Source organism: Perissodus microlepis, chromosome 3 (genome assembly GCF_051167445.1).
Source record: "Perissodus microlepis isolate ML-2025 ecotype Zambia chromosome 3, ASM5116744v1, whole genome shotgun sequence".
Lineage (NCBI taxonomy): Eukaryota > Metazoa > Chordata > Actinopteri > Cichliformes > Cichlidae > Perissodus > Perissodus microlepis.
This window is the reverse complement of record NC_140463.1, coordinates 36,735,134-36,759,077: the sequence shown is the minus strand read 5'-3', so window position 1 is coordinate 36,759,077 and position 23,944 is coordinate 36,735,134. Positions and strand designations below refer to the sequence as shown.

General features: G+C 42.5%; 1 protein-coding gene across 7 annotated transcripts in view; it reads left to right on the top strand.

Moving 5' to 3' along the window:
* The first annotated feature begins 7,986 nt into the window (after positions 1-7,986).
* Positions 7,987-23,944, top strand: part of LOC146391372 (adhesion G protein-coupled receptor L3) — a 253,907-nt gene continuing 237,949 nt past the window's right edge. For 5 of the 7 annotated variants that reach the window (XM_084924260.1, XM_084924263.1, XM_084924262.1 and 2 more), the window contains exon 1: positions 7,988-8,714. The gene's annotated coding sequence lies outside the window, so the exon portion shown is untranslated. Of the gene's footprint in view, positions 8,715-23,944 lie in introns of all 7 variants that reach the window. The other 2 variants (XM_084924265.1, XM_084924264.1) reach the window with 1 other exon arrangement.

The window sequence follows — 23,944 nt, the reverse complement described above, 5'->3', positions numbered from 1 at the left end:
ATGCCCATATTTGACTTCATTTCTCTGCACCACAGTCTCTCTAAAGGTAGCGATTGTGTCTTGACTCCATATAATTTACTAATAATACAAATATAATCTGCACAAGTCATTGCATTGGCATAAAAAGGGATGACATAAACAGTAAAAGAGTCTTTCCTTTTTCTCATTTCAAAGTATAATGCGTGGAAATCCACCCGACCAATGAGAACTCCAGAACAAGAGAAAGCAGAAGTAGGACATGCACCATTCTCCGTGCCTCTTTGAATTCCTGTAGATTTGATCTCGTCTTTCCCAGACTTACCTACGCCTTTAAATAACATGAAAAGCACAATATAAGATAAACTTAACTTTTCAAAATAAACTTTTCAATAAGTGTGCTGATTTTTGCCGGGCCAAAGACGAGTGCAGGTGTTCTGAAACGCTGAGATGTGGGTTGAGGAAGTCTCTTTTTAGCACAAAGCCTCAGTCTTTCTATTTGTATCGTCTCTATGAATGTACTGTGTGTACATGTAGTGACTGGGTTTTTTTTTCAGAGATGTGGAGGTTTAAACACAGCAAAGGTCAAACTCAAATCTCAAGGAACAGATGGCTAAATTCTACCTATATGTGATTACTAACAGAACTCCTATTGTTAAAGCTTTTTAAATAGTGTTTGATATTTGCCCACATGCTAGCAGAAAACTTTTGGCATGATTTGCTGATGTTACATTTTTCTATGTGTGTGTAATCTGCTCTTTGTCTTTTTCATGCACGCTTGCACGAACACAACCTTTGCCTACATGGTAGTAGGAGTGTGTAGGATACATCTAACCTCCCCCCCACACCTGCTCACAGCACACACACACACACTGATGGGATTCCAAATGCATGAGAGAACCATCGATCTAGTCTTTAATTTCACTACATTGAATTCTAAACTCATTTTTTCCAGGTTTTTGTCAAAATCATTATTCCCCTAGTCATTAGGACACAAATTAATCTCAAGTGATGATTTGCTGTCAAATTATTCTAATTTTTCTATCAGGGACGAGTCTGATATGTCTTAGACCTCATATGGATGAGATTTTTAGGAGAAGATTTATTGTTCTGAAAAAAGAAACAAGCCAACACACGCACGGACACCCACACAGCTGGAAACACAAACAAAACAGCTCACAGCCACTGTGTTGAGCTGTGCTATATTAAGGAAGTCATGACGGTAATAGCTGCTAGACCAACTTTGACCATTTTGGCTAAATCTGGTTGTCTATTCTGAAGTGTTAGTTAATTTTTGCATTTCTGTTTTGGAGTGTGAGGGTTTGGAATGACATGATTGCCTGAGAGTTTTGCCAAAAAAGTGAACTTAGCTTGAAGTGGGTGAAAGAAACGTAGGTGTTGCTTAGTAAAGTTTATTGCAGCTGATGTAATGTTAGATGTAGGTAGGCAGGCACGCCGTGCCCACTGACTGTGGGTAGTTGTGAGTGTGCATGCACTGAAGATAAATTCAATATATAACAAATTAAAGCAACAAAACAGGTTAATTAAAGTGAGATAAAATAAGCAGATAAGCAGAAGTAAATTTCAGCCATGCACACGATTTCTATATGCATTTAATTGACTCTCAGAATGCTGATTAGCCCTTTTCCAATGGAGGCTACAAGACAAAAGCGATCAATGTGTGGCTATGAGAGGCTGTCGTATGTCTTCTTCCTCATCAGAAGAAACAGAAGACGAAGCTTTCCCTTTAATCTGCCCTCATCTGAACACGCCAGCTTCATGTCACTTTTATGTCAAACTTCTAGAGGCAATCTCACTAGATCTAGTAACATTTAATCATCACGTTCAACAACAGTGGCATGCAGTTTAATTAATTAATAGGTACACACAAGCTGTATGTCTGCACGTCTCCTGTGTTTAGTCAAGTGTGTTTCTCAATTTCAATAAGATCAAGACATTTCTGGTGTATCTTTCAATACTCTCATTGCAGAAGAGAGCTCTTTCAACTGGAAGTTCTGCACAGCACACACAGACGAACTGTGCTTAGTGACTGCATTTCACTAGAGTCGATCCTCATAATAGTCTGGCAACAAGTCTGGCGAGTTAGTGACAATCTTCTGTCACAAGTCACAGAACCCGGCCTATCTCATGTCTGAAAGGGGCTTTTGTGTGAGCACAAGTGGAAATCAGACAATTTAAATGCTAAACTTCATGTAGCACAGAGTGCTATGACTAGATAACCACTGTCAATAACATCACTTCAGCTAATGTTTACATTTGCCACCATGTGCTACGGGTCATGTCATGCCAAATACAGCTCTGGAAAGTGTGTCGAAAGAGCAAAAGTGCTCTTGTAGCTTAAGAAGGAGACTTTTTATTTGTGTCTTTGCTTTTTTCAAAAGTTATATAGTCTTACTTTAATTGTGTGTAACCTTAATGAATTCATAGATCATAAATCATCAATCATTTATCAGTCATAGAGGACTAAAGTTGTGCGCTGTGAAATCATATGCTTTGATTTAGGCAATCATGTAATATGTGGACATTAGTTTAAAATACGCTCATATGTAATTTTGGAAGTCAGTGCCACTCAATGGAACGATTGTCATGTTGGTCATTTTACCAGTCATGTGAATATGGGATTTTTCACAGGACTCTATGCAATCCTGTGAAAAAATAAATACAGCCGTACTGCTTCCATAGAAATTAAGAGAGTAAGTAGCAGCCTGGTGCTGAGAATCATTTACACTTGATTAACTGATCATCAGCAAGTGTGAGCACCTCTACAAAAGCAGAGATTTTGACAGTTTGATGGTCTGGATCATAATCACAATTTTCACAAGAGTGGATGCCCCAGCAAATTCACCCCAAGGTCAGACGGTGCAATGCTCAGAGAAACTGCAAAAAACAAACAAACCCAAGAGCTACATCTCATACTCTACAGGCATCGGTCATGGAAGTCAAAGTTTGTGACATTACAATTAGAAAAAGACTAAGTCTGGCTTGTTTGAAAGGTTTGTCAGGTGAAACCCAAGAGTCCCTGAAAAGAACATAGCAGCACGGCTTAGATTTGCCAACTTGCATCTGAACAAACCACAAGATTTGTACAGATGAGAACAAAGTGGAGGTGTTTGACCATAATGCACGACTCAACGTTAGGTGAAAACCAAACACAGCATATCATTACAAACACCTCTTACCAACTGTCAAGCACGGTGGTGGAGGGGTGGTGATTCTGGGGGTGTTTTTAATCCACAGGATCTGAACACCTTCCTGTCATGTAGTTGAATGTGAACTCCTCTGCATATACCAAAGTATTTTACAGTCAAATGTGAGGCCATCTATCCAACAGCTAACAACAGCAGCATGTGAGAGGCTGGTAGAGTCTTACAGAAAACCATTACTTCAAGCTATCGCTGCTAAGGATGCTGCTACAAACTATTCAATCATTTGGTGCTCTTATCTCATCACGGGACTAACTATATGCGGCCAACTTGTATGTTCAACCACATTTTTCTGTGTGTGTGTGTGTGTGTGTGTGTATGTGTTTTTACAACAACGCAAATAGTACTTTTCCAACCTCTATGTGCTTCCCCACAAACAGCTGAGTAACACTGTATAAGCTGTCTGAGTGCAGTGAAGAAGATAATTCCTAGGCATGGTAGCATGGTTAAACGGGCAAAATGGCTTCTTCATTACTGGATTCACTTTGCACAACAACTGTCCCCATAAGCCTTAATTTTCCTGAACAGCTTTGTATTTGGCAAGAGTTTCTTACAACAGCATGGTGAGTAGCTGTACAGAGGTTTTTATAGTGCCATGCGTCACTTTATGGTGTTCAATTATGATTGTGTCTCAGGTGTTTAACTCTCTGTATTTAGCAAATCTGTTGGCAGATGGATATTTAGCATTAGCATGTTAGACACACAATTATACAATAACACAGTGTCATAGAACTGAAATGTTGCTGTTTACAAGGAAATAGATATTGAAATGAGCCAGTTGGGGGGAAAAAACTGTTTGCTACATACTCCATTTCCTCCTGAATATTTTATGTAAATGTAAATATTTTACCCATTTACATTTCATAGTCTTTGTTTTGTGGCATAAAGTGCAAAATAAAAAAAGATGTGTCTAGTTAGATAATTGTCTTTAAATTTCTCTAAAAAGCGACAAAGTACACAAAAAAAATGGTCTTGAGGTCCAGTCCAGGGGTGAATTAGCTGAATTAGCTAACATACACCTAGCAGCCAAATTAGCGTCTGCTTATTTAAAAAAATATACCACTTTCTTGATTAATACAAACTTATTACAAATTAAAGGAGTTAGTTATACATTTATTTACCCTGTGTAGCTGTCATGCAGCAGGTTATTAGCCAAAGAGACCAAAACATTTTCCTGCACCAGGTTGTAAACGTGTTTATTTCTGATAAGCTAAGGTTTTGAAACTAGCCTCGGGTAAACAACTTAAGTTGTTGGCTCCCGTGCATTAGTTTTTTTCTTTAGCCCTGAAGGTTATCTTTTTTCTTTTGTCCAGCAGTTACTGACTTTTTGGGCATGGGTTATGATGGAATGAATTAGGAGCAAAAACACTGATATAAAACCCTATTATATTGCCTTAAATTAGCATAATGCAACGCTAGAAACCTGCCCAATATTCCCTCTCTCTTTAGCGGCTAAATGCTCCATATATCTGTGTTTGTTTTGCACTGGGAAGCTGCTGTACAGACCTTTTTTGTTGAGTTTTTTTCTTTTTCCAAACCTTTATACTGAAATTGCTTTCTGCTGTGTGTGAAAACAAGGCTGATGAGAGCTGTGAGAGTGAACCAAAACAGTAAGGTTATGGGCTGAAACTCCAAGGCTTCACAGAGCTGCACGCATCTGATGATCTTAGCGGTGTTTCTCCGCGGGTTCATCTCTACAAGCGACCCCTCGCATTTGCAAGCAGCTGTGTGATCATTTCTTAATATAAAAATAATGATCACAGCGGCTTTAAAGTTGTAAAAATGCCCAGGGCCCACCTTATGCGAAGATGTTCAGTTTATGATTAGATGATTTCAGCCGTTAATATCTGGACCATGATAACCATTGTAACAACCCTTTTGGGTTATAGCACCACTAGGGGGGGTTGCCCAACTATTGTAGTAGCTATGGGGGTCTCCTAGTGGGTGTGTGTTGTTAGCGGCAGCCATTCCACGCTGCTCATGTTCCACTCTCCGAGGAAACACCTTACTGTTGTAACGGCCTGGCGCCGGCGACTACCGAACCCTGCACATGCATGTACGGACAGAGTAGAGCCGTGGAGACCTGGCTTGTATGGTCTTATGTTGCTGATAATGAATAAAGGTCTGTTGTTTAATTTAACTGACTGGCTTCGAGTTATCTGGCTAACCTCCACACCACATGCCCGCTGGACCTGCTAGCCGCTCCTTCCTCGCCAGACTGCTGTTACACCATGTTTACGCAGTGTTGAGTTTGATTGAATAAAAGCACTTCACCTCCAAAATTGAACCCATTCTAATTTAGCATTTTCGAAGAGGCATGTGAAAATAAATGTGCGTGCTTAAAAAAAATAATAAAAAAAATTCCTTGAAGGATGCTTTGGCTGAAATGAAATGTTTTTATCAACAGCATAATGTTATCTCTGTATTGAGGATAATTTAACATAGAATTTGCATAAAGAAATCTCTTTCGGTACAAAGTAATAATAATAATGGATTGGATTTATATAGCGCTTTTCAAGGCACCCAAAGCGCTTTACAATGCCACTATTCATTCACACACTGGTGGAGGCAAGCTACGGTTGTAGCCACAGCTGCCCTGGGGCAGACTGACAGAAGCGAGGCTGCCATATCGCGCCATCGGCCCCTCTGGCCAACACCAGTAGGCGGTAGGGTAAAGTGTCTTGCCCGAGGACACAACGACCAGGACAGAGAGCCCGGGGATCGAACCGGCGACCTTCCGGTTACAGATACGCTTCAAAGTAAGGACTGAGCTGATACACTTGCTACAAATGAGAGTGAATGTGAAGAAACAGAAGGTATTTTTAATAGCGTGGATGACTACTTGACATGTTTGTCAGTTTGCTGTTTATTGTCCATTACTGTCATTGTCTGATCTGATTTTTTTCTTTGCTACACAAGAGAACATTTCGGAATACTGACAAGAATCAAATAAAAATACCATTAATTCTTGAATACTCTTTTTTTGTCAAACTTTTATTGGCACAGATTTTATTTTTTATTTCGCTTTTCAAAATTCAACAAAGGAGACTGCTACATTCATGCTGTCCGTGGACATTTCTTAGCACTTTCATGATTTCGCGTTTCTTCAATAACACTAGAAATAAGTCTAACTTTGCCTTCATTTCCATGTGTTTGAAATGCCGTTCTGTCCCAGTGCTGGGATAAAACTGTTTATACTTAACTCCTGAAGTGTGTGTTATCCGGAAGTCAAACAAAAAGGATCTGATCTGAATCGGGCCTGTATTCTTTTAATCCGCAGGAAACTGGTTCTCCCAGTATTGCTGTGGTGTTGGCTCCACTGCTAAAGTGTAGGCTTTTAATGTGCAGTGGTATTGCATGGCACTTAAGCTGTCACTTTGAAGCTACCTGGGTTTTTATGCAAGTGTAATGTCGGGGAGCTTTGGTCAGTCCTCTACCTGAAGAAATCCATTTGCGCTGGGAGCGCATAGAAAGCAGTGCCATGCAGAGATAACGCTGCATCTTTGCAAGAGCGGGCGTCCGGTTATTTTTCATCAGCGTGTTGAGGAATTCAAGGTGTTCTTCAGACGGGAAACAAGTGCAAAAAATGTGCTTTACGAGCTCTGTGTTTGCATGGGCTCATTAGCGGAGCACTGGGTGAGTGATTGGATGATTACTTATTGTTTGATTGTAATTAGGATTATTAAAGTGATTAATTGGCTATAGGATGATTGAGAGGGCGAGTGGCTGGCTGGCTCCAGCTGGAGATGGGGTGCAGCTGGGGCTGCTTTCAAAGGTCATCAAAGACTTTAGTGTTTTGTTTTTTTAATCTCTACATCGATCTGCCACCCTGGGGTTACATTTTGTAAAACTGTCTTCGATTGAGGCTTAAAATACATTATACTGGCAAAGGTATTCCCTCGTCTGCTTTCACATGCATATGAATTGAGCGACACCCCATTCCTAATCCACGGGGCTTAATATAATGTTTCCACCCTTTGCAGCTATAACAGCTTCAAGACTTCTGGGAAGATTTTCCACAAGGTTCAGGAGTGTGCTCATGAGAATTTTTGACCATTCTTCCACAAGCGCATTTGTGAAGTCAGACACTGGTATTGGATGAGAAGGCCTGGCTCGCAGTCTTGCTCTAATTCATCCCAAAGGTGTTCTGTTGGGTTGGGGTCAGTACTCTGTGCAGGCCAGTGAACTTCTTCCACACCAAACTCGTTCATCCACGTCTTTATGGGCCTTGCTTTTTGCACTCTTGCACAGTCATGTTGTAACAGGAAGGGGCTATTTCCAAACTTTTCTAACAAAGTAGGGATTTTGAAATGGCCCAAAATTTCTTGGTATGCTGAAGCACATTCTAACACCTGAATTCAATGATTTCAATGGGGGAGTGAATACTCTTGGCTATATAATATAAGTAAAGGGAACAGCTGGAGTTACATGGGATAAATATGTACCAGCCTCCAGCTAAGTCGTCTGAATTACTCTTCTTAATAATCACCCAAAATCTCCCCCCTTCTTTCCCTCCATTAAGCTTTTGATGGACACTTCTTACTCCAGTTGTATTCTTAAAAATCGCTGAAGCTTCTGAGAGAGAAGCAGAGGATTTCTTTATAAATATTGCATTCACAGGCGCACACATAGAATGTAATATAACATAGGACTCCTTGCCAGCCTCAGGCGAGATATAGGTGGAGGGTTTTTTCTTCTTCCCCTTGCTTTGCAGGATGTTATCTCGTGTTTGCTGCTAGGTGGAGCCCGAGTACACGGCGAGAGCGGCAATCCACATCCGAGTTTTTCCTCTCACCTTTCACTGGCTCTCCAAAACCCCTTGGTCTCTGTACAGAATTACTCCCAGCCAGTGCGCGCAATTGGTTTGTCATAGTCGCAGAGAGCTCAGTTTTTCTGGACCCAAACAACTTAGCTTCTTTTTCTTTTTTCTTCTTCTTCACACTCCTCACCTCTTCCGTGGAGCTTTTCTCACAAGATACCCTCCCTTCCCTACCTCCTCTTGTCCCCACTCCTCATTTGCCCCCCACTTAAATTCATCTGGATACTCTTTTTTTCTTCTATTTTAAATTGTGTGTTGGTGTGCGTGAGCGCATGGTGGCGAGAGGGGCTGCTGGCGTTTTTCAAGCTTTTTACGGGACGTGATGTAGCCTCCCCGCACACAGAAAGGACGCCTTGTGCCATAAAGGGATCTAAGGGGACAGTGTATCGTGGATGCAACGCGAGGAAGCCGCCGTTTCATCACCGCCGGGGCTCGGATAGTGGAGCAGCAGCGGCAGATAGAGGCGATTTTTACGGGGATATTGAACGGAGCGACAGGAGGCAACACTTTGGAATCGCTGCCCTCCTCTCTCCCTCTCTCTCTTCGACCCCCATCAAGTCTCTCTCTTTCCCACACACACACAAACACACACTCGCTGTGCAGTAAAGGACGGTACCTGAAAAGACACTTGCGAGAGAAATTAACGCTGACTTTGAGGACGGAGTGCTATTTCCTCCGCAGTTTCTAAATGCGCGGTAAGTGTGACGCTCGTGTTTCTTCAAAATGCATTTGGCCGTCAGTTTGTGCGCATACCCGCCGCTGTCTTCAGGTTTGGGGGGCTTCGGGGCGATGATGATGATGATGATGGGAGTGATGGTGATGATGATGATGATCCCCGTGAATGGACGCCCCCCTGCAGCGGAGCAGAAACGCTCTGTGTGATGTATAATGTCAACCTCGGCGTCCCCTCCACTCTTTAATTACTTTAGCCGGGCTATCGGTGCGTTCAGGTGCAATCAGCGCCCGTCAGATCGAAATATGGAAATGTGAAATTTCACCCCGTTTTATTTATTTATTTATTTATGTATGTATTTTTGGACTTATTAAACGTCCTGTTGGAGGGTTAAAGTGAGCTGATTTCCTTACCAATCAAAAGGCGCTTAAAACGACATGTAGTGCTTTCCCCCCTTTGTTAAATGTCTTTTTAAATAAGTTGCATATCCGCTGCATTCCTATGAATGAAGTTTTCTTTTTCTTAGTTTCTTTGCCTCATGATTTAAGGAGGATATCTCGCTGTAGTTTGAATGGGATGCAGCTGAGACATGATTGCAAGGGCTGAACTGTGCGTGTGTGTGTCTTTCAAAGATGCCCGAATAGGCCTGTGTTGTGTGAGGGTAGATGCAGTGGTGTGAGTGGTCTAAATATTTTATAATAGGTAGACTGTGCCTCAAGAGCGAAATATGCAGTTTATTGGTGTAGGCTGTGCGAGATCTTCATATACCTCCACTCTCAGTCAGCATGACTTGTTTATATTTTCTAAAAGTGTCAGTGTTTGCAGCTGAACGTGTGCTGCAGCACGGGGAAATAAAACCAAACAAAGCAGCAGCAACAACGCAAATAATGCACGGATTAATTTATGCATGCACGTAAAAAGAGAGAAAGGTGAGTCCTGAGCTAAAGGAAGCCGTGTTGCCCGGCGTCTGTGTGAGAGAAATGCAGGGTTGAGGTTGAGGGGGGCACTGCACCGAATTCTTTGATGTGAAGACAGCACACTGTCTTTCAACATCAGAATCAAAGCGGAAAAGGTAACTAAGCCCATCGCTTTGAATCGGATCAGAAGTTTTCTCATCGCTGCACAGTGACGCCCTTCATTTCCAATTCATCATTTAGAATATGGTTTGCTTTTCTTCCTTCCTTCTTCTCCTACTTCTTCTATTTGATGCTGAATAATATAACAGCTGTGGCCTGTGGGGGTGATCTTTCATGAGTTTTTCAGCCAGGCTTTTGGCTTCTTGTACTTCAGAATTGTGACTAACTTCCACGCACCCCACCCCAGCCCTCCTAAAAACTCCTTTTCAGGATGTCATTAATGCCGTTGTTGGCTGTATCCTTATCTGACAATTACATTCATTATGCCGGGGACTGCAGCACCATCTGTCATATAATCTCCATCGGTGAAAATGCCCCCAAGCAGGCGAGAAGCAGACATATGCACAGCGTGTGCACAGAAACACACACAGTCAGTTTTCCTCTACCAACAATAAAAACTTTGCCTTCCTCCTCCAGGGGAAACTGGAGGGGACATCCGATGCTTTATGACTAAACCGCAATGTCAACTTGCACTTTGTTTTTCCACGTGTCTCATCCGTCTTGATTCAGCTAAACGTCGCTCCTTGCGGAATATAAACTAGGTTACATTTAACGTAACAGCAGCTGAACCCGACGTCCGGTGGGATACCTGACGGGACGGAGCTGTATGAAAATAAAATAATTGTTCCCTTGCTTTTCCCTGAGGTGCCGTCACGGTAGGAAAATGGAGCTTGACGCGAGCTGCCGCCTGATGTATTGATTGAATCGGTTACCTCGGGTAAGGGAACGCGGGGAGATGACGCCAGGTGGGGAGAGATGGACACAGAAACAGCCCTGCTGCACTGTAGGAGTCTCTCTCCGTCACTTCTTATGCTCTTAATTGTCTCTCAGCTATCTGCTATTATTTCCCCCTTCCCCTATTTTTCTTAAGCTCTTAGAAATTAAATCAATTTTCTTTAATTTAATTTTTTATTTTCCCGGGAATGATCACAACCCTTCACCTTGAAAACCACTGAGTTGACTCATTAGAGACGGCGTGAGAGACAAATTCATGCATGCTTTTGTCTGCTGAGTGACTCACTCCACCGTGCTTTTTTTCTTTTTTCCTCACAGTGTGAGCCCAACACTTTGTGCTGGCACATATTCCTTCCTGTTGCATTGTATTACACTAATATGGGTTAATTCAGTGCCCTTGCTGGAAAGCCCCCCTCCCTTCTCATTTTGTGGGCTCTCTATGATGCCCCCCTCCCCACCCTGTTTTTTTTAAACTCCACTGATGTTATGTAGCTTTTCAGAAAGAGAATTTCTCTCCTTAGGCAGCTCCATTTATTTGATTTTTCTTTTTCTTTCTTTTTGGACACAATTGCCAGTCAGGAGGAATCCAATTTCTCGTTGGCGTATGAATGGAGATATAGGCCTCTCAATTTTCTTCATAGGTTAGCTTATGCAGGCTCATATTATGTACAGCGAGGGCTTTTACTGGTGTATCAATTGGGGGGGGGGAACACTCTCCGGAGAGTTGCATTTGTCAACATCTTTTGTGATTTTTGCATTCAAATTTAGGGCATTTTAACACAAACCAGAGCCACTGGTAAACATCTTCTAGTTGCAGTCAGCAAGGATTATATAAATATACCGATATACCGGTGCATCCCTGCTAGAAACAGGATTAAAAATGAAGTGCAAACTTTCTGGCTTTCAAGAAATCAATTAGACTCTAGAGATGCTGGACTTGTGCTGTAAAAGCTACCCCTCTGGTGGTAAGTTAAAACCAGCGATAAAGACTCCAAACGCTGTACTAATTGACCCTTGTTTGAGAAGCAGTATAGCAGAATCACTGAGTAAATGAATCCCTCTTTATTCTCTTACACAACTGCCTGTGGTGTAGTCGTCAGACTGAAACTGCAAACCTGAATAACGCTCAAGGTCATGTACTACATGCACAGCAGCAGAGGTCACAGTTATATTTTCTTTTCTTTGTTTCCTTATTTTTGCGCTCATACAAACAGCGCACAGTGGGACCAGAGCTCTGACTGTGATTTGCTTTTCATTTTGTACATTAGCGCTAATGGAGGAGAGGATTTATTTGTATTATTTATTTAGGAGAAATCGGAAGAGGTGGAGATGGCAAAACACAACACTTGTTTTTTTGGCAACTAGCAATTACTGTAGGGCTAGATGAGATTGTTTGCCTGGGCCCAGACCTTTAAATCCATTGTCAAGCATTATCAAGCTGTGTGCTGCGACAGGGATATTTTAAACCGTCAGTGCTTGCTTGTTTTTGGCACCCCCGAGGCACGGCGACTGAACGGCAAACGGAGGAAGATCCTGAGCTGTTTGTACACGCTCGTCTCTTAAAACCCCGACACGATGCTATGTTGACATCAGTGTTAACTTAAAGTGATGCTAAATTCCAGGAGAATAGTTTGGTCTTTGGTGATTGGTTCAGTGGAGAAAAAAAAACACACACAAACAAATCTCCTTCCCACACGGAAATCGGTAAGCGTTGGAGGCACTGCCGGACTGGAAATGGAAACTGAGATTAACAAGTTGAGAGTTGCGTTTTCTGTCAGTCTAATGACTGCAGCTGTCCATTGTTTTGGGGCTCCTGGAGATACGACAAAATATCTGAAGCTTTAGAAAGCGTTGTGATTTTAAAACCGTGTTATCATCCAAGATAATGGCTGTGCTTTGATATTTGCTCATACTAAAAGTCTGGGGGCTTACTTACTGTACAGTACAGAAAGAGCCCTGCTGTACTGCCCACTGATATTTTTGCTATGTGCTATTTTTTGGGGGGAAAAGGTCCTAAAAGGCTATGAAGAATAAATCTAGTGAGGAAAAGGTGCTCTTAGTCCAGAGTTCTGTGGGCTTCCTGAGGCTAACTGCTCCCCATGGAGCTCCCACTAGAATTACATGCCCTCATAAGCTTTCTGTGGTCATACTTGCACCACCAATAGGAAAGCTCACTTGATGTAATAAACAGCTGGTGGTTAGCGCAGCAACATCTATAAGAACGAGCTGGGTGAAATCATGACAGTGACAGTCATTGCACACCTTATTAGTAATAATTCTATTCAGCTTTATTTATGCAGTGCCAAATCCCAACAACAGTCATCTCAAGGTGTTTTATATTGTAAGGTAAAGACCCTACAGTAACAGAAAAAACCCCAACAATTAGATGACCCACTGTGAGGAAGCACTTGGAGACAGCGGGAAGGAAAATCTCCCTTTTTAACAGGAAGAAGCCTCCAGAAGAATCAGGCTCGTGGAGGGACGGCCGTCTGTTGACAGGCTGGAGAAGAAGGGAGGGAGACAGGACAAAGACACACTGTGGGACAAAGAGCCTGAGTTTACACCTGGCTAGTACTAGGTTAAGCCTTCTTTTTGCCTTCAGAACTGCCTTCATTCTCACAGCATAGAGTCAACAAGGTGCTGGAAATATTCCTCAGATATTTTGGTCCACGTTGACATGAAAATGACAGCAAATTTACGAGGCATCTCAAAAGATCTCTATTGGACTGAGATCTGGTGACTCGATGTTATGTTCAAGGAAACAGTTTCTGCAGTCATGGAGGGATAGGCATGATCAGCAACAGCATTCAGGTGACGGCAGGATTTCAACACAATTTGATTGGTACAGGTAGGTCCAGAGTTTCAGCTGCTCCAACAGTACAGATTTTACACCTGATGGTTTTCCTGATGTAACCATCCCGTTTATCCTTACTTTTGAGCCGCACTAGGAAGTACACTAGCTAGTGAACCCCACCTGAGGCTGGATTTGTATCACCTGGTCTCAAATCAGAGGTCTTTCGCATTTAAGGCAAATGTGTTAGCATGGAGACAGCATGGAGGAACACCCTAAAGTACTTAAAGTGTGTCAGGAAATTATCCCCCCACACCATTGAACCACCAACACCAGCCTCAACCGATGGAGCCATGCTTTCATGTTGTTTACGTCCAAATTCTGACCTTACTATCCGAATGTCCTAGCAAAACACGAGACTCATCAGTCCAGGCAGCGTTTTTCCAGTCTTCTCTGTTGTTAGCTGGTAGGAGGGTCACATGTAGCCCATCTGGTTTCAAACCACAGATGCACTAAATGGTTAATTAGAGGAACATATAGTATAATTGGCAACACTTGGTTCTTTGGACTGCTGGTCAGCACTGATTCTGCAGCTTTTGTATGCAGGTTGACACAGATGTTTGAAGAGTATACCTTTTTTCCTACCTATCATAAGCAGAACTCAGAACTGCATAAAATCCATGACAAGTGTGTTTTTTAAAATAAGGACACTACAGAAGAAGAGCTTTCTGAATTCTCATAAAGGCTGTCTAAGTGATGGATTTAAAAAACCTATTTTGCAGTCGAATGATTGTTTATCCCTGCGGCTGGATGCTGACATGCTAAGCATCACACAAACATCTTCAGGGAGTTTTGTATTTGGTGGTTGATTTTTCTCCTGTGTGTTTTAAATGATAGGTAGCTGTGTCTCCTGTATAATCCTATAGACACACATATGTAGTCTAGATACAGTTTCCAAATGTGCAGGGTTTTTTTGTCTTTACTTTATTTAAACCTGTTTCCTTTAAAAGTAAATAAGTAAATAAAGAAATCACCAGCTGGCCACCCACTGGAGCGCATTCACATTCCTCAGGGCGCTTGGTTTTTCAAACGTCCCCAAGACTGGAGTTATCATGCTGTTAGGAGTGAGACAGGTCAGTCTGCTGGGGCCCTTTCTCTGTCAGGAATGTCACACAAGAAGAAAAGCAAAGGCTGAAAATAAAAAAAAGGAGGCACATGGCCACGGAAAGGTCCTCGAGGTCCGTGCCTCTCAACACTTTAGCTGTCCTGTCTCATAAAGAGCTTGGACACAAAGGTTTTGACACAAGCTTTCACAACCCCATGAACACTAAACTGTAGGAAATGGGGTTAGAGTTGAAATGGAGACTTCAGCTGGTGCTCGATGGAAAGGACGGACAATTAGTTCCCTGATTCTGCGTAGCTGTGGAGACAGTGACCCCGGCGTTTGAGAGCATTTTATGCGCTCAGAGTCAGATGCCTTTTAAAATGCCGCTATAGTTGTAGGATGCAGGGAAATGCATCAATATTTGTTACGTCAAGAGCAAAGTTTTAGCAGAGGTTACTCGAGGAAGGGTTTGAACGCAAGGCATCAATATCATCTTTTTTGTGTATTTATTGCAGTGTAGAAATATAACACTTTTACCCTTTTTTTGAGATATATAGTAAAATAGATGCCAGAAAAAACATCTATTTCTGGATTAGTGAGAAAAATGCTATCTGTTCATCTGGTATTTAGTAAACCCGACCAATTTTCCAACAATGCACCTGTAGTAGCATCATTTTCTGATTTCTCAGGATATTTTGCAGTTTCCCTACATAGAAACTTTACTTATGTGGGTGTTAATATAGCTGGGTGGTCTGCCTCAGTGTCTTTGGCAAATTATCTCAGAGAACAGTGCAAGCTGGTTCATGTGCTGCTGTTGATAACTCTGTCACAACGTAGGCCTGCTTATATTTCCACAGGAGCACCCTTTCATAGTATTATTTGCTAAATTGTATAGAAAAGAGTGGGTGGGCACGCCCCCGTGCATCCACGGTGGATAGGAAATAACGTTGAGCAGTTCTTAGGTAGGCGGAAGATCACTGGTTGCATGTAAATTCGACTGTTGCTTCAGTGTTGCTTTCCGCTCCCGCACTGGCGGAACACCCCAGTCTTCGGCTGTGCTTTGAATTGCCCTGGCATGTCACATTAATTTATGCATTCAATTTTAATAAAGGCCTGCAAGGCTGGTTCGCTGTCAAGCTCGAGTTTATATGTTACCGTGACCGGTGTCAGTGCGCTTTAAAAAATTCTTATGTTTTTCAGACTGCAGTTTTAATTATCTGCAAGCCAACCCTGCACCCTTAATTTGACACTTAGTTAAGTTGTCCCTAGGGGGGTCAAAACACTTAGCAGGCACATTTTAACACTCAGCAACCTCTGCAGGCAGAGATACAAAGACTGCATGACAAGAAGGCGCGAGCACAAAGCATTAACTAGCTTCCGCAGATACAAATGCAGAATGCGTGCTTTCTGTTTTTCTTGTAATGCTTGCAGATAAGAGCGGCTGCAGTACATGACCACTGAACAGCAGAAGAGTCCAATCAGTCGCTACTTACTTGATGAAGTAAGCACTCACTGTATTTGTATCTCCAAAAAAAGCGGTTTCTTGTACGGCGATGTTAACACGAGGCCCACGATGGCAGACCCGGACCGGGGAAAATGAAGGTTTAAGAGGCAGGGGGAAAAAAGGATAGATTCTCGTCTGGAGTGCAGATATGGACCCAAAAATGTCAACTTAGCATTTAAAGCAAGCCAAGCCACTCTTACGACCCTGTCGGTGGTGTTAAAAGGTATCCAAAAGCTATCAAACTGACAAAGCCTGACGGAGCCGCAGTACATCAGCCTCTTTACTACTCTGTAAAATCTGATACATTTGTCTATGTGTATTTTATAGTATAACACCAAAGTTTTTTGCTACTATATCGATAGCTTTCTTTTGTTCTGAAGTCCCCTCCTCAACCCCTTCCTTTGTGAACTTTAGACGAGGGAAGAGGATTTCAAACAAAGATGCAATGCTTCTCTGAGACCGAAGCCCTAAAAGAAGTTAATTTATGGCCTGTTTGGGAGGCAGGTTTGGGCTTGAATACATAATAAGGTAGTGCACCTGCAGCCGCATACAAATGAATGGAAATGGACGGTTAGTATTTACGCCTCCCTAAACCATCGGGACCTCCTGATCTGACCACTAATTGGCCAGCAAAGAGAGATGAAGATAGCTTCCTTGTTCTCTGGCTGCTGTATCTGCAAATATCAGGTGCAGATTTGCACATAACAACTCAGCCCCCCTCTCAGTCTTACCATTTGAATAAAAAGGGGTATTGCTAAATGGTTGGTTGCATTCATGTTTTTTGATGATGAATCAAGAAATAAACCAGGAAGTGATATAAAATTAACAATACAGTCGTTCCTCGTTTATCGCGGGAGTTACATTTTAAAAATAACCCACGATAGGTGAAATCTGCAAAGTAGCCAAGTTCAAACCTTCGTCCAGTATTATATTACAATCCGAAAAATACGTTAACTTCTACCTTCCTTTAGCATGTCCAGAAGTCCAACTTTTTGTGCGATGGTTAGCATCTTCCACTGCCTTTTGGGTGCTACCGCAGGTGCCTTTGATGGTGCAAAACATTTCGTAGACATTGTTGTGTTTGTTGAGGAGAAAACTTACAAACATACAGTACAGCACTTCGGAGTCGCACTGCTAGCGATCGAAGATTTTTGTAAAGTTGACAAGCTGACCCCATTCTGTACAGGAGACATGGCACAGAGGAGATTGTTTGACGATGGTCTACAGCCGATTGGGACGCAGAACGCAATACACTGTAATAAAAAAAAGCATGCAAAATTGCACAAAAAAATCAGCGAAACAGTCAGGCCGCGAAAGGTGAACCGCGTTATATCGAGGGAAAACTGTACTCATCTCTTGAATCCGTCCTGCAGTGTTAGAAAGTGAACCTGGTGCTTTGACAGTCCTCTCTGAGTCACCTTGGCGACAGACTTTGCTTTGATGGGAAAAGACCCCTGTGCTCAGAAAGGGACATCGGTTTGCCATGACCGGCTTGAGGAGTGAGGAAAAAAAGACAAAAGAGAATGAGGACGTATGCGGAGAAGTACTCAATGAGTTTATGGCAGCGAGGATTAAAGTCCAGCCCTGAGGATGGTCTGAAGCTTGTTTTTAAAGGTAAAGAAGGTGTCTGCCTCCTGAATCCAACCTGGGAGCTTGTCCCACAGAAAAAGACCCTGATAGCTAAAGGTGCTTCTGCCAACTCTAGAAACTGTAAGTACCACAAGTAATTGGGACCTCTGGGCACAGACGTGTACATGTGCCATTTAAACGATGTCGAGTTTGGGTTGTTTCGTCTTCTTAAGCTCTCTGTTTGTAGCTGTTTTGAGCTTCTTTGTTGTGAGGCACTGAATCGCCTGCCCGCCTGGCACAGACGAACCCTCCGATCCTCGGGTCCTCGGGCTCAAGGCTAGTATGCCGGTTCAGGTATCTATCCACGCTTCAGTTCAACATCTTTGAAAAGATCCGAGCAAACTGAAAAACATAAATTTTAATAGTGTTTCGCCGTTATCTGTGGGTTAAAAAAAAATCCATTCTAACATTTTTTTCTGACATACTTTCAGTTCAAAAGAGCTTGTAATTGAACACAAAACATGAATGCCTCGCAGAAATGTGCATTACAATATCCTGCTTAATGTTTTTAAATTAAAATACCATTTCTCCATTCATACCTGATAAGATTTCCAGAGAGCGGACGCTATTTTTTTTCTTTGAAGGCAGATAATTAAAGTGTTTTCATACACGTGGATAGCTCCGCGCTGAAAGATTTATGCTTCTATCGCACGAGGGTCGTTTTCTCTTTTTCTTAATTAAGAGAGGGCATATTTGTCATTTATTAAACCAAGGTGAATTCGTGGAGTTCATCAAAACCTCATTCCATTTGCAACTTTAAAATGTATTGCAGCATTTTAGCGTCTCCTCTCTGAGCTCGTGATTTAAATTGATTTTTTCCTAATCGATGGCACGGGATTGGGTTTAGGAGCGTGGGAGTAGGAGGGGGCCGGCGCTGCACCTCAGCCAGCAGCTTCCTCGGCGGTAGCCCCCCTTTTTTGTTTTTGTTTTTTATTCCCGTCTTTATGAAGCTTTGCTCGCAGGGAATGGCGCATTTTAAATGTGCGCACCTGCAAATCCCCACTTCATCTCAGATTGGTGTAATGACAGCAGAACTGTGTATCTACTGGCAAATATAAACTTCCCTGCCAGCCCTTTGTCACCTCTGGAATGGAGATGACTGAATTGATGCACCGCCCCAATGGAGCAAAACCGTTTAAATGACAACACATTTTTGTCTCACCTTGAACCTAATTGACTGCCTGAAAGCTGGCGTTTGAAAAGTGCTGACAGCGTGACTCTTCTTGTTTGGAAACGGTAGCTATTGACAGCGCCTGTTCTGTGTTGTTTTCCGACTTCCTGTCACACAGGCATCTGTATTTCATATTCACAAGTGAGAATGCATTGTGCCATCGGAAATAAAAGGTTTTGTGCTTTGCGGATGGTTCATTCCAGACATAGCAGGCTCATGTTATGGGCTTGATGTCGGTAGGCATTAGTATGTATCACATTCCTGCAGGAAGGAGAAGAGCAAATGTAGCCTAACTATTTGAGGTCCAATTAAAAAATGCAGAATATTATTTAGCCACTTTTTTTCTCTTCTTTGCAGTCTAGTTATTATTTCAAGAGGTTCTTGTTAACAAGACACCTGATGACAAGTAGGTTGATGACCCAGGTGTCCACCGGGGTCTCTGTCAGTCATGACAGCTCAGTGACTGGGTAACAGTTATGCTGTCACTGTAAAAAAAACAGCCACCCCCGTCCTCCTCTGATTCCACTCGTACATTGGTCTCGCCTGTGTGATGTTGAGCTGCCTTGGCGCAATGGTGGCAACAGTGGGATTTCTTAGAAGGGAGCCACAAGACTGTAATCAGTCATTATGTCAGAAGCGAGCCCCATGAGCCCCGCTCCGGCTCATTCAGCCAAATAATAAGCAGCAGATAACGGCACTGGCGTGCAGGCAGGAACAGAGCCCCCCGTGGGCTACGAGCTGGAGAAACGGGGGTCTTTTGCCTGTCGCCTGCATGCGCAGAGACCTCACCTCGGTTCGAGGGCCGTATCGGACGTTTTATGTGGCGTGCAGAATTTTTCACCCCTCTCTTCCGTTACGAGCAAACACATCTCGGGGGCCCTAATAGGTGACGTGTGTGATCAGTTAAGAAATCGACACTTTGTGTCCCTTTTGGTAATTTTGAGCATTTCGCCTAACGACTGCAAGTAGAAATGTGACTTTTTAGCTGCGATGTGGCTAAAAACGCAGAGCAAAAATGTTTTCCTTCTTAATTAAGTTCTTATTTCAGATGTAGTACTACACACAGATGAATTTAAACGATGTTGTTTCTTCACGTAATCCAGTCTTTTTGTAATACTTCTTAATGCAGTATATTGAAAGCCTGATTCTGTCCTGATGGTGGCTGGTTGGAGACACAAATACCAGAAGCAATAAAGAAAATAAGCCCAGTAGGGTTGGGTCCCCCTCCCCCCTTTCTCTTTACCCGACAATGTTTGATTTCTATTATTTTTGTATTTAAAATACACATTGGATTATTGCCAGTAAACCAACCTAAACGCAGCCACAGATGGCATCCATAAAGCCGTTTTTGTTTAGTTGTTTTCCAGTGTGCAATTTCTCAAATGCCACTACAGGACCGCAGACTATGTGATATTGAATGATGAAACAGCTTCCCTCCCCCCTCCTCTTCGTAAACCCAGATCGCTTCAGCCCACCCCACCCTCTCGGAGTTTTGTCATTCCATAACAAGGGTCACAGGCTCCCATTGTCTCATGCTCTAACATTCCTCAGCATGGTAGTATTGACTGGTTCTGCTGGGTGAGCGGTGCCATATAACATCCATACATCACGGGGAAGGCAGACTGACAGACAGTGGGAGTTGAGATGTCAGATCGGCATCTCCAGGCAAATGACATCCAGTCCCCCTCCTGCTCTCCACAGTGATTCTCTATCTTCTGACAGTGTGCGCTAGTTGCGAGCACCGACCCTTCCCCACATCCCCCACTTCTCTGTTCCTCGCGAGAACACTTGACATGCTTATGATATAAATTTTTCTTAAGGGTGGATGGCAGAGGAATAATGCTCCCTCCAATTAATGCGTTTGAAGCTTTTCAGAACATACAGTCATGCAAAGATGGAAACGTTATTTGTTCACTGACTTCCACATCATAATTGGTTCACTACCCTGTGCATGCAAAGATTGATAGCTAGATTAATCTCATCAAAATGTTAAGCTTTTATAATCTTCTCATGGACCCCTTTTAACCCTCTCATACATAATAAATGCAGCTAAAAGTCAGGTTGACATGGAGCAAATAGCTTAACACAGTAAGCATGCTAGTCCTGCTTGGGGAAATTGTGAAACTGCAGACAACTGAGTTAACTCGGGTCAATGTAGGTCAACCCTTTGTTGAATTCTTTTTGCCCTTAATGATTAATAAGGTAGTAGTTATTGCTTTGGAAGTAATCAGTGGAATGCTGAAGCTCGGCAGTCGTCTGTAATCCTGCTTTATTGCACCTGCTGTTGTCTTTTTCTAATATTTCTGTGTGCTGTGCAGTTTCCGCTAATGAACAAGCCATCATCGATCGGTATGGACAACAAGGATCACCTTGTTCTGCCGTTGCCCGACTGTTCAATCCCGAAGCGTTTTTGTCTCGTCTTGAAGAGACAATCCGCCCCTTTTGACAGCGCCAAACCAAAGGTCCATTTAGCGTGAGTTGTGCTGTCACTCATGAGCGCTCTGAAAGGTTAGGCTCCTGTAATCTTGTTTATGTTTTTGGTCAGTAGTAAGCCTCCCTAAGCCAGCTTTGTGTCAAACACAGCTGGAGAGGCCTTTGCAATTGCAGCAGTGCAGAAATAATTGGTCCAGCAGCTTGGATGCAGCCATGACACACAGGTAATTTGGTAATTTCTGTCTCTCAGCTGGTGTTATCAGTGTTGGACGCTGCGTGTAAATAAAAAAAATAGCTTCACACTTCTCCTGTCGCTTTGATAGGAATTAAACACGACAAACAAGGTTTTGCGGGTTTTCCGATTGCTTTCTGAGGTCACAGATTCCTGTTGTTGTGATAATACAGGAATTAAAATGAAGCAGCTAATATCATCAGTGTCTCGACCACTTTTTCCGTTTCTTGGTGCTGTTGTACACATCCAGTCACCAAACAGCTGGACGATAACCAACCTTCAATAATGACGGGTCCTTCATATGTGATGCCATGACATCCCCGTGGGAAGCCTTTTTCCCCTTTGAATTTAGTCCTGATGACTTGGAGCAGGATACATCCAGCTGATGGAGAAATTTGGATTGGAATGTCCATAGAAGCCACTTTTAATTATACTGGCAGTAAAGGTTGAAACTGAGTTGGAATGAAGTGCTTTTTGTGCATCGATTTTTTTTCCCCTGCATCTCCAGACGCCTCTGAGGGAGGCAGAGACAATTGTAACCTTCGCTATCGCTGCACTGCAGACAAACAAGGTGGGCTTCGTGTATGACTTTCCTGCTTCTTTTTCTTTTTTAATACAATAAGAGCATGCACATCAAACAATGCTTTTTATCCAATTAGGGAGTACAACTGAATTGAAAAGGAACTCAGGTCTGGAAAGATGCCACCTGAGCACTTTATCTCGATAGGGTTTTGATGATTTTTGTGACCTGTTTTGACATCTGACAAAGTTCGGCCAACCGTTCATGGGGATTTTTGTAACTTGGATGACAACGTGTGACAAAGCTTGTGGATGGATCCCTCGAGTTCTTTCTGCACGTTTACCCCGAGGGATTCGTCCCCATTTCAGACACCGCGTCTGGTGATCTCACCTGGGTATCTGGAGAGTTACTGCCACCTTGAGTGCCCTCGGGTTCTCGTAGGAGTCCTGTCCGACTCAGCTGTGGTACACGACTCTAAAAAGATCTTTTACGTCGGAATCAGACGACAAGTGTATCTTTTGTTTGCCTGTTTTCAGATGACGCTTCCTCCTGTTTTCTTGAGAACTTTTCCCGACCGCGAGCTTTGCACAGTCACACCAACAGATGCGGCAATTCGTCATGCATAAGAAACCCCACTCTGGCAGCCATCTGTCTGGTTGTGTCTGTTACCATGCACCGGCAGTTTGTTTTCATATACAATTTTAATGGAATTCAAAATATGCTGAACCAATCTTACGACCTACAAGCCTTGTTTTAAAATCTCATTCTCGACCTATGCGTAACCCATGTAACTGAAACCGAGAAAGATGCTGACAGTCAACAGTTTCTGAGACCTGTGGAAAGCTTTGCCATTTGGTGTCTCGCTATCCTGTTACCTCAGCTGCGTGGATGGAACAAGTTATCACGCCCAGTTAAAATGTCGTCTGGTCCACAAACCCGATTCCTGGAGGACTTAATAAAAACAGCCTGTCAAACCATTACAGGTAAAAAGAGGTCAGAGGTAGCGCTTTACTTAGGAAACTTACTCCGACTTTTCCCTGGGTTACAATAATGGGGAACAAGCCTTTTCCCAGCATCTTTTCTTATATTTAGCACGGACCAGCAGCTAGTCCGTCTCAGACATATTTTAGGCAAGAGCTGCCTGGGCAGAGTGAACACTTCATAATTAGGGCAATTAATGCCAACCACTCACTTCCTGTGAAGTCCGTGGAAAATTAATCGGCCATCACGAAAACTCTGTAGTTAGGAGTTGTGCAGTGTTACAGCAGAACTAGAGCCTGACCCATATTACCTGCTGATTTTAGCTATTTGCCAATATATCAGTATTATTCCATTTAAAAATTAAAAAAGTAATAGAAGAAACACCCTTCAGTCGTTTTAGGAGTATGTTGGCGACATGTGTTTGTAACACCATAAACACAAGTTGACATATAGGTATATATAGTCCAATATAGCTGATTTTTAACTTATTAAATATTGGTATTAGTTGTAAACATATAGATACAAAAAACTAATCTTAACACCACATTTGTCACTATTCCATATTCACTTCATTGTACAATTATTATCACATTATAATAATAAATAAAAGGGTAAAATGTACTAATTTAAAATGTGAACACATTGGAAGAACTCGTGAAACTCTGGAACACTGGATAGTTATACAATGCTATTTCTTTTTAAAGTATTTTAATTTAAATGTTCAGTAATTTATTTTGGCTAACTTTGCACCTGGCAGCTATTACATATTTCGTATTTATGGGAAATGAACTTTCATGAAGGATGAATACTTGGTTATGTCGGAATGCTTTTGGGGCAAGACAATTAAAACACATGGTCGTAGTTTAAGAAGGATTACGGTTAATGAAAGGGAAATTGCAGGTCTGTGGCTGGAGGTGAAATGTTGTCTTTAATTGATAAAGTTAGATATCCAACACAACCATCCACCAAGCAAACGGCAAACACTTCGTTGTACACTGAGGATATTTGGCTAAAC